The 12,413-nt window shown below is 38.2% G+C and overlaps 1 protein-coding gene across 3 annotated transcripts in view; it reads right to left on the reverse strand.

Annotated features, from left to right (window-relative positions):
- NLGN4X (neuroligin 4 X-linked) overlaps positions 1-12,413 on the reverse strand; it is a 294,305-nt gene that overhangs the window by 247,715 nt on the left and 34,177 nt on the right. The gene's annotated exons all lie outside the window — the stretch shown is intronic.

The following is a 12,413-nucleotide window of genomic DNA, read 5'->3' on the forward strand; positions in this document are numbered from 1 at the left end:
GGGGGAGGCTACGCATGTGTAGGGACAAGGAGTATATGGGAACTCTCTGTATCTTCCTCTCAATTTTGCTGTGAACCTAAAATTGCTCTAAAAAAATAAAGCCTTCATTTAAGAAAAGTATCATATAATTACAGACTTTTTTAAAATAAACAAAGTATTTATGTCCCCCAGAAACCAGCATTATTTTGGAGGCATTAATTACATGCCAAAAGAGTTCCCAAGTTGAACACATGGTTTTCTCACTTACTCCACAAAGCCATCCATGAGAGTAACGCCACTCTACCCATTTTTCAGAGAAGAAAGTGGATAGTCTAAGAAGTTGAGACCTGTCCAAGGAGACAATATTCACACCATTTTCTTTTTCTAAATCCTGTGCTTTTAACCACTAAGATATAAAGTCTTTCCAGTATTACACTATACTGTGTAGTGCAGCTGAAATGATTAAACAATATAATCCCTCAGTGTTAATTGAGCTTTAAATTTTCTGGTGCCTCTGAGCACCCTTTGAAGTTAAAGGATATTTCGCAGCATTAATGTAAAGAGGTCACTGACGTTAAATGAATCCCTCTGTAACTTAATTGTGTTCTTAAAATACATCAGCAAAATTGAATGTTTTAAAGGAAAGTCACAATTTTCAAAACAAAAGGTATTACTGAGAAAGTTTCCATTCACTCTGCAGAAATATTATATAAAAAAGTACCCCAGAGGGGAAAGGAGGACGGAGGAGGACGAAAGGGGAGATTAGGAACATGTGAGTGATGATGGGCTGTAATTTGTCTTTGGGTGGTGAACATCATGTAATCTATACAGAAATCGAAATATAATGATGTACACCTGAAATTTATATAATGTTGTAAACCAATGTTACTGTAATGATAATAAATAAGTAAATAAGTTTTTAAAAATTTATACAACCAATAAACTCATTTCTGACGCCACGGTCAAAGTGTTTGCAAAGCTGAAAAGAGGGGATTCCTAGTAAATCCTGAGTTGGGATAACCATTAGAGGTCTTTTTCTCCTGATAATTCATGGAAAATTTCTGTCACCTAGGGAAAAAAGAGAACCCTCTAAATTCAGATTTTGAGGAAGTTGGTGCCTGCTCTTTTCACACACAAAAAATCTATCATTCCAAAATTGTTCAAATTGGCTTGATATTTTGGTACAATGTTTCACTGCCCATGTTAATTTCACATTGTTTTTCCCTCCTGTTTCTAATCCCTTGCCTTGTACCTGTTCCTTCACAGTGAAGGCCAATAGGCACCTACTGATTTTGGATTCACAAGGATCTAAGGTAAATATCTGCCCCTCGCCCTGGACCAGTGCAAACCCCCACAACATGGCATTCCTGGCTTCACCGTGTCAGTGCCAACTTTTGCAAGGCTCCATCACTCAGCCACGCTACAACCCTGAGTAAGATATTTAACATTCAGTGTTCAGTTTCCTCAGCTGTCAAGTGAAGATAGTAATTGTGTGGTAGGCAGAATAATGATCTCCCAAAGATGGCCATGTGTTAATCCCCAGAACCTGTGAATATGTTACTTTATATGGAACAGGAGACTAAAGGTTGCAGATGGAATTACAGATGCTAATCAGCTGACCTTGAGATGGGGAGATGATCTGAGATTATGCAAGTGGACCCAATGGAATCACATGGGTCCTTATGAGTGAAAGAAGGAGACAGAAGGGAAGGAACCAGAGAGATAGTACCATGAGAAGGACTCAAACCACTGGCTTTGAAAATAGAGGAAGAGGGCCATGAGCCAAGGAAAGCAGGTAACCTCTGAAAGCTGGAAGAGGCAAAGAAACAGATTCTTCCCTAGAATCTGAGCTGGAATGCAGAATGGCTGACACATTGATTTTAGCCCATTGAGACTCGTTTTGGGCTCCTGAACTCCAGAGCTGCAAGACCATAAATTTATGTTGTCTTAAGCAACTGAGTTTGTTGTAATTTGTTGCAACAGCATAAGAAACTAATACTAATGGTCACTACTGGATAGAGTGGTTGAGATGATTGAGTTAACATATAAAAAGCTCTTGGAACAGGTCCCAGCACAGATGAAAAGCTATATAATTGTCAGTCTATGTTATGACTGATAACCCAAAGAGATAATGCTGAATTTATGACGCATAATGCTAGAGCGGCAAAGTGAAAAGGGAAATAATGATGTTTTGGGGCACATATCTCCCCTTACGTTATGGATTTAAACAATATCCTATTCCATCTATCACTGGGTTGATTATACAAGCATTATAATATATCTAGATATGTGTTTATTTCCTATATAGGATGGTCAAGATTTATTTATAATTCTAGTCCATTGTCAAATAACAGCAGACTACTCACACAGAATCATGTCCTTTGAACACAAAAAATTGCTTATTGATAGTAAGAGCTCTAGAACTTTCTAAAGAACATCAGGAGGCACCTTAAAGTTCATACACCCAGCAACTGAAAAGTGGGAGGATGATTGGGGTTGATAGAATTCAGATGATTTCATGGAGCGAGCAGGTCTTAGCTTTCTCCTTATGTGTTTTCAAATATTACTATGGCTTCCATGACCGCCTGAGAGAAAATGTAGATGCCAATCTTTTGGTCACACAAACGTAGAAAACTGGTGGCTCCAAAAACAATGGCTTGGGTACAGATGAGGATATACAACCAGAATTCTAGGTTGAAAAACATCATAAGAAGGGTGGTTATCCCATATTGATTACATGACATAATTTAGCACAATCAAATGCTATTTTATCCATTAAGTTCTGATACTTGACTAAAAACTACAATGTGTTTTATTGTGAGTAGAAATGGATCATATCTGCATTAATATATTGATTTTGTCACTCTGAACTCCTCGTGGGAAGGCACCATCTCTTATGATCCTTTTGTACACAACGGATGAGACAATCACTGAACAAGATCCCACAGTGATTTTTCTGGCAACCATTTCACTCCCTTACACTTCAGTTTCTACCCCTGGAAAATGGATCAGATATGTCTGCCTAACTCGTTGGCAGAATCAAACATAACCAAGAATATGAAGGGAAGTTTGACTTCTACAAAGCAACAAATGGACATATTGTTATTCTAGTAGGCACTGATTATTTCATTTATTTCAAATAAAGTATTGTCACGCACTGACAGCCTCCATCATAACCATTGTCCAAATCATTCAATGTCAAGTGTTGAGCTGAAAAGAGCATGAGAAAAATACCTCTTTCACTGACTTATCCTAAAAATGAGTAAAGTACAGAAATTCTAAGCATGTATTGACCTTTTTAGTTTTGTGTGTGTGCGTATGCTGAGATAGTTCACATAACTCATCACAGGGGAAACTTAAATTCCCTGGTACTGGCAAAGATACAACATCAACTCAACTCTCAAAAGTCCTGAGCTAAGAAAGCTCCTTTACACTAATACTAAAAAACACCAAACCACTGCTTATGGCATGACAAGTAAAAAAAAAGGCATGTTTTTTTCACAAAGGTTACAAAACATTAATATAGCCAACGGTAAAGGATAAGGCTCAGGTCATGTCATCTTAACATCATCATTATTCCAGACACATAGGACTGGAGTATCCTAAGTGTCAACCATTTCCTGTGAGTGTCAAGGACATTGAGTAAGTCATTTACTAAAAAAAAAAAAATAATAGTAGGCTAAAATTTAGAATACTGCCACTTACATATTTTTTTCAGCATTCTTAAGAGGAGAGAAAGCTAGATGTCAGAATTTCATGGTGTGCATGTGGGATGCCTTGGTCTGATACCTGGGTGGGCATTTGCTGACTTTGATGTCCCAATGTGATCACTGTTGGGTTCATACCAAACTGTAGGGCTGTCATTGATTTCAGTTTTCTTTGGTATTGAACACTTGCCACCTGAAGTTCAACCTTTCAGGTCCACCAGTTGGAGGGAGCAAGTGCTTCTCTCGACAAAAGGGCAATTCCAAATCACAGACACACCACCAAAGTTCAGGTTCTAGTTGTGTGCAAAAAGAAGATGGAGGAGGAGGTGGCTTATTCCTCGCTTACAAGGCTGTGATGTGGGGTCTCTTATCCCTTCCTCCTATCTAAAGACAATTCCTTCTAACTCCTCATCATCCAAGAGTTATGATGCTGAAGACAAGGACAATGATTATCTTTCTAGAGTGTGTAGGAAGTGATTGATGAGTTAATGTCCTGTCACTAAGATCCCTTCAAGTTTTCAGTAAATTTACCTCATTTCATCTTACAAAAACGAATGCGTAGCTTCAGGAAATATCTTGCGCTTAGAAGCCTTTAAAACAAGAAAGCTATGAGAGAACAAAAGTACCAAGTGCATTTCCACATGAGAGAGCCCTAAACTAAATCTTCCTTTATGAAACTAGGCCAAAATACAAATTAAGATTAAAGTGTCCAAATGTAATGTTAGATGTGTCAGTTTATTGTGGATAAAGAAAAACTGAATACATTTGTTTATTGTTTACAAACACAGAAATTAGCAGAACTGTGATAAGAAAAAAAAATCTTTGGCTATACCATTCCTCAAAAAAAAAAAAAAAAACGAGATCAGAGTTGCTATCAACTTCAGTTAAGCCATTCTCCACATGACCTTCAGAAGGTCTAAATTGCTGACAACATTTTTTCTTAATGTTCGCTTTCATTTCTTGGTGTTATTTTGAAAACTCGACTCTTTAATAACTTCCCTGGAGCAGAGTCATATCCACCACAGAAGATTATCAGTTCGTTTCCACTATGCTGTCCTACATTTGTCTTTAAGTAAAGGGAAGGTAAAGCATTCTTGGAAGAAAACGATATTGCATTAGGAGGCACCAATATTTTGTTTCTCTCCCTCCAGGCGACAGCAAGGATAACTCTCTATGCTCAGGATGGAACTTAATTTTCACCCTTCTTTGGTGCATCAACTGCTCTCGGGAACGTTAGGATGGGCTCCTGTAGCATCATTCAGGTCATCTGGAACACTTGCCCTCTTTTGACAACTGTGTGTGGATGTTAATAAATTTTAGTAGACGGTACAAAGAACCCTCAAGCATTTCACGACTTTTTCAGTAATCTATTACAATTTATCTAAACAGACAGATACACATGCTATGAAACTAATACAAATACATTTATAAGAGATTGACTACAAATAGTGAAATCATCTCTAAGCAGAGTCTTAATCACTACTATTTTATTATAATATGAGTTCCATAAATAATTTTTGACTGTGTGGGGGCACTGCATCAGATGGGGTGGTGGTTACAGTAATACAAAATATTTCCCACACTCAAGGGGTTTTAATCTGGGAAAGAAGTCAGACATTTAAATCAACAGGTGGGAGAAGGGTTACAACGGAGGTGCCCTCTTCCATAACTGATTACAGAGGAGAAGGAAGGCTTCCCTAGGAATTGACATTCAGGTGATGTGGAGTCCTAAGGCTGAACTGGATTTTTTCTGCTCCAGGAAGGAAGTTCAGCTGAGGGAGGAGAGGAGGGCAACATTGCAAGAGACAAGGAGGTCTGAAACTGAACGCTGCTGGTTCTGGAAGGTTCTGAATGGTTCAACATGCCTGGGACTGAGGATACGTGAAGGGATGTCAGAAATAGTGTAGACTAAGGAGCCCGAGGCCAAATCATCAAAGCCATTCCAGTGGCCCCAAGTCTTTGTTCACATAAGGGAGGGTCTTCCATACACACCCTCCAACAAGTACAGGGGGTGAGATTCCAAAGGGAGAGAGAGCAGGGAAGAAGGAAGGGGCGTGGGGAAGAATGGAAGTGAAGAGGACTCTGAGAAGGAGACTGAGAAGCAGCCGCCAGGGAGGCAATGAGAAACGAGACTGTTGTCAAAGAGATGGAGGAGAGCATTCCAAGGAAGGGTCAGATCTCATAGGGGTCATTGAAGATGACAGCTGAGATGCATCTATCGGTTCTCATAATCACAAGATCATAGCACACTAACTGTGATAGGCTGAATAATGCCCCCCGAAGTCATCCACTTCTGAATCCCCAGATTCCCTGTGAATATATAACCTTCATGGCAAAGGGACTTTGCAGAAGTGAATAAATTAAGGGTCTTAAGATGGGGTGACGATCCTGGATTACTTGGGTGAGCCCAATGGAATTACTAGGGTCCTTAAAAGAAGGAGGCAGGGGTCAGAGTCAGAGAAGGAGATGTGACAACGGAAGCAGAGAGAAAAGGAGATGTGATGTGGGACCACGTGCCAAGGAATGCTGGCAGCCTCTAGAAACTAGAAAAGACAAGGAAATGGATTCTCCCCTAGATCTTCCAGAAGGAACCATCCCTGCTGACACTTTGGTTTTCATCCCATAAGACTCATTTCAGACATCTGACCTCCAGAACTGTATTTATTAACCTATGCTGTTCAAACCATTAAGTTTGTGATCCTTTGTGACAGCAGCAATAGGAAATTAATAACACTGAGGAAAGAGGGAAAAGTGAGGAAATGAATGGTAACTACTCCTTCCAGAAGACTGGCTAAGAAATAAAGAGCAGACACGGGCTTCGAGCTGCAGGAGGCTGCCTTTCAGATGTGAAAGACTGGCATCGCATTTCCAAACACAGGGAGCCCTAAGAAAGAAATCGATTTGGAAGATTCTCAACAAGCAGCTAGCAGAAAGCATTTGTGAGAAAGCTTATGCTATTAGACCTAGAGTTTGCTTTCTAAGCCCTGAAAAGTCAAATCATTTTGAAATTTCTTTGCAAAGCAGTTTAGCCATTTCAATACAAAAGAGAAGTATTCCAATTTCTCCTTAAGACATAAGATCAATTAATTGATCTTCAACTACACAAAAACAAGACGGCAGACATCACCGTTGAAAATGGATTCACATGCTGGCTGTGCACTTTGAAAGGCAATGAAATTAAATTGACTTTATCCTTAAATCAGTTCAATTCTGGTCAGATATTCCGGAATCCGAACTCATTCGGTGCTATTTTACTTCTTTTAGAAAATAAAAAATAGTTGATGCTACATCATTTCAGAGACCAGTTCTAAGACTTAACCACAGAAATGGTCATCTTAAAATACTTAAGAAAAAGTTAAGTGCTGGTAAAACATGTGATTACACTTTAAGTACAATGTTTCAACTATAATCTGCTTCCAAGCATAAACTAATAAATGAAACTTATTCAACTTTCAGCTCCAGTTCCCCTCATTAATTGATTTTTGAGCAAGTATTTGGTTTAAATATTTTTTTAAAAATACAACTTGATCTCTTATCAACACAATTAAATTAGTTCAGATTTTTAATGAACTAATGGTTATAAAAGGCTAAATGCAAATACCAATAATAAAAGAGACCAAAAGAACACCTGTTGTGAAATTTAAAATCTGTACCTGACATATTTTCCATTTTAAAGTTTACCTTCATTATGAATCTGCAACTGCTGAAAGGTAAGAAGTTAATGAGGGCACGGGTCCTGGACGTAGAGTGCTCTTCATTCAACTGACGTCATTTGCTTATTACCTTGCCAGCTTTTATTTGTTAACCTTCTTCCCAGAACAGCATAATTTGAACAAGCCAATCAATTACCATTAAAAGGACAAGTGAAAGACTAAGCATTCCCCAAGGAAGGCTTAAATTTTCTGAGTAATTGGAAAGAAAATATAGCAGCTAAAATCGTAGTCCATTTAGAAGGCTTAATTACAGATAAGTCAATGCTAAATAATTTATATTCTTCTGTGCATATATATGAGACCAGAACAAATAATGGGGGGAAAAAATCTCTGAATGGACACTCCATTGCTTCCAAGTTGCTATTATCTATAGAAAAATGCCATAAGACACTGCATTTATTTTCTTCCTCACCCAGAGTCACAAAATTTCAAGGAAGAAAATAATACCTATCCATCGTTGGGTGAAAATAAAATGTTTGGTTCACTGAAACATAACTAATATGGACCAAAAGAACTTTATTTTCTCCATCTAACGTTAAAGCATCGCTGAAGGATTATCTGCACAATGGGAAAGAACCACCTCCACTTAGAGGTTGGTCACCTCTGGACCAATACGCAGGGAAGCTTCAGGCGCAGAATGGCGCCTTCCCAGAGTTGGACAAAGCTGACACTTCCCGGGCTCATTCCCCTCACTTCTCAGCTGATGGGACAGAAAGAGGTAAGAGGACTAGTCCAACCTTACTTGCCCACTTGGGCTACTTAGCCAGGACTAGACTTAAGGGCTACTGGTTTCCAGGCGGTGCCTGGTTCACTGCCTGTCAAACTACTGTGTTGTGCATGTTGGCCTGCATTCACCCAACATTTATGCAGAATAATCTACATGGAAGAAGATCTTCCATGGAAAGATTGGAATCTTCAATCTTTCATCTGGAAAGATTGAAATTTCTCTACGTAAATTTCCAACCACATACAAAGAAGGATGCTGTGAAGGTTCACGTACGGGAATGATGAGCAGTGTTCCAGTTCAGTGCAGTAACAATTTTCACTCAGACTGTGTTACATTCTGCCTCACTGAAGCCCTAAGTGTCACATTCTCCATTGCCCCCATGTCATGCTTAAATACATTAATATTTAGGAACACAACTGAAAATCATGTTTCAGCAGTCTCCATGGAAAGGGAAAGAAGTAAGGCATATTAAAGGAAGATTTTTAGGCAAAAGAGCCTTAATCATCTACAACTGAAATATATTATGTTAATATTTACTACGGGTCCACAGCACGCCAAGTGTGACATCCAGCAACCTGCCAGAGAAAGACAAAACAACTCCATTCCCCATTGATATTAATTATCCACTTCAAGGAAGCGTGCTGGGTCAGAATTACCTTGCGCTCAAATTCTCACACGCACAAAAAATGGAATCAATGAACTCCCTGGTTTTAACTGTATAAAATGCGCTTCATTAAAAAGTTTAGTGAAGCAGACTAAAAATCACCATAATTGCTTGTGCTTAATCAAGCGTTCCCTTCTTCTAGATTGTGGAACAAATGGACTGGGGCTTGGCAAAACTGGTCAAGATGGTTCTCCATGGTCAATCTGCTTAATTATGAACGTTTGCCCTTACAATCAGAGAGCGATTGGAATCCATCACTGGAAGAGCTAGAGAGGACCCACGCTAATTGGAGTGTGTCAGCTGCACCACATTTGTTTTGTTGTTGATGGACATGGAATTTCTCCCTGGTGCATGTACATTTCACATGTAAAATTCCAGGGTGGTCCCAGACCCCATTGATGCACATTACAAATACCAGGTTACAAATACATGCTCTATGTTTAAGAGATTATAGAGAATGCATTAATAGAATTTCTAGTATGAAAGCATCTATCTATATTATTAATAATTTGTTATATATTGATATTCATTACCAATTTATGGATCCAAGACATTCATCGTGAACTGTCCTCCCAAGCTCCAAAGAATCACACCATTCCCTAAAGTATGGATTGGCAAACTCGTTGTAAAGGGTCAAATAAATATTTTAGACTTTGTAGGCCATGTGGTCTCTGGTGCAACCATTCAACTCTGGCACTGTGGTGTAAAAGAGCCACAGACAAAAATGTGAATAGAAGGGCATGGCTGTGTTCCAATAAAATTTTATATAAAGGGGTGACTTGCCCACGGGCCACAGCAGGTTCTCCTTACACTAGGATATGTATCATTTGGTCATTTACTCCAAGTTGAGTTTACTTATGTCCTCCAGAGATCAAACAAATCCTCATACATAAATAACTTAGAAATAATGTAAGATGATCTATTTAACTAGTTATACTTGCCCTTTTTTCCACTCTGAAATACATCCTTTTGGCAGAAAAGGAGCATTAAACCAGGAAAAAATAGGCAGTCTATTTTCCCAAATATTATGGATATGAGAAACAGTTGAAAGGAAAAGGACTGAGGAGGTCCAAGAACAAATTGTTTATATTATTATTATATATTATATTTATATTATTTATTATTATATTTATATATTTTTGTACTATTATATTTGTCTATATCCCAGTTGCTCTATCAAATTGATTAACATACCTGTGTGTCCCTCTAAATCAAAAAATGTTTAATAAAAGATTCTTTCAGATAATGTATTCAGAACTGTGTAGACTATAAACATATTATTTCAATGTTCAAATTTATTAGCCCTTAGGATAACCCTGATCATCAAGATCTTCAACATACTAACAAATTCAGTTTCATATAATACTGAACATCCTAATTCCTGGTTCACCCCTTGATCCCTTCACTTAGAAATGAAAGTTGTGGTTTCAGGAGTGCCATGAAAGGAAGTTTTCTTGGTTGTCAGTTTTGAATTGAGCTAAGCCATCTTTGGAATAAAATAAAGAAATTTCTAACATCGGTTCACCAAAACCATCCCAGACAACCATGAAAATCCATTGCAAAGAATTTCCTTTAACAGGAGTCACACAACCAGAAAGTGTTCAGTAAACATTGTATAGAAAACTTGGTTAAACTGGCATAAGTTGAAATTTCCAAGTATTAAATAGGCTTAAAGAATTATTTGCACTTCCTAGACAGCTAGTTTTCTTCATTTAGAATCACAGATTCTTCATAGTGAAAAGGGAATGAATGCATACCTCTCTATTCTTTAAATATATCAGGAGCCTGATCATGGAAAACTAGCTACTTCACAGCAGACCTAGACTACCACATAGATGCCCTCATTCAGAGGTCCATGTATTTTTCCACCAAACCCTGCACCCCTCATAAATGACTACGACTCTAATTAAAGAGTCACAATGCTTTTAGTTCTCATTCAGGATCTTAAGAATGCTGGGCAAGGCAAACTCTTTTGTCATTGGTTTTTCATCCAGCCAAGACATCCTTGGGATACAATATAGGAAGTTGCAACATAGAATCACCACTTCTCAATGGCCACCCCAAACTGTCACTCCAAAGCATTCTCCTTATTGGGGAGGTGGTTAGACACTCTTGCAGAAATTTTCTGATACTGTCCAGTGGTTTCAAATGTAGACTGAACTTCAGTGCATATGGTAAAACAATAAGCCTTTCCAGATTCAAAAGTTCTCAATTTTCTTCCTCTGATTGTGCACTTTATATAATGTTCCCTTTGGGTTTCATAATGTGAGCTGTCTTATTATGAGCTGTGACTCTACAGCTCTGAGCCTGATGCCAGACCTATTACTACCGCTTCTCCTTGGAACTAGGACAGTCTGATTATATTAAAGTGAGTGCTCTTTGCACTGCGGCTACTGAAATGATTACAAGCCAGGCTGCATCGGGTCGCTGTTCCAAAGGCAGGTTGCGAGAGAAGGAAGATGAATCTTTTCGAGACTTCATGCCTCGGTTATATGTTAATGCTCCTCCAGATTGAAAAAGGAAAATGAAAATGAAAACAAACAACTGTTGTGCAATTCAGAAGGCGAAGGGATTTCCATAATGTGTTGCTATCAGTTATTTAGCTGTGTATCCTGATGAGAAATGTGTGTGTGCATTGAATACCTTTGATAAAATAGATAAAGGTATACAAGATAAAAATAGCAAACAGTTGATCATCCACTTTCTTGACTATGATCATCTTCCAAGTTTGCATGTTAAAAGGATGACAGTATTAGTCTTTCTTTATTAATTACAAATTATCTTTGGAAAAAAAAACTAGCATTTTTTGGTGGAAGGATATATGCAGAGGAGTCTAAAAATCAAGTTTGTTGGAAATGCATTCAATAAAGGACATGACCTTGACAACCTTCTAGAATCCAGGAAATCTACAGAAGTTTGATACAAAGTCAAGATATGGAAATTATGTGGTCAACTGTAAAGAGATGCTCAAAAGCCATTTGTGGTCAACATTTTGACAAATGTTGGGAAGCTACAGCACTCAACGTGATAAGAAAATTGGTCAATAACTTGTATTTAAGTAATATAATCATAAAGACTGCCTCAGCAGAGCCTGAATTGACAGCTGAGCCATAAAAACACATAACCATTTACTTGAAACGTATTAAAGCACATCTTTTCTGAAATTTAAGTATGGGGGAAGGGTCCAGATTGTGAATTATGAATTATCTTCATTAACATGTGCTCACAACCATAAATCATAAAATATTCTACCCATTTCCCATTCCTTGGGATCTGTTCTATTACCAGTTTCCAGGTAGAGAGAAGGATCCCATGGTCTCAGTGGACCCTCAGCCTGCACTACAAGCACGCATCTAACATTTTGGATCCCACTCTACAGGGACTACAAACATAGAGGGTAAAACGGAATGCTGGAGCCATTCAAATGTTCCGATAGCTTGAGATGTTTAATCTAGAACAGAGTGGTTTTCCAGTGACCAGTGGGTCCAAGGTACATTTCGGAGGGGTTTACACAAGGTGAGTCAGATAGCTCTCTCATTTGTGTATGTCTAATTTATGAGATGGACTCCGCATTGTGGCTATTTGGAGGAATAAATCATTATTATGAAATCCTAAATTTCCAA

This window comes from Diceros bicornis, chromosome X (assembly GCF_020826845.1).
Source record: "Diceros bicornis minor isolate mBicDic1 chromosome X, mDicBic1.mat.cur, whole genome shotgun sequence".
Lineage (NCBI taxonomy): Eukaryota > Metazoa > Chordata > Mammalia > Perissodactyla > Rhinocerotidae > Diceros > Diceros bicornis.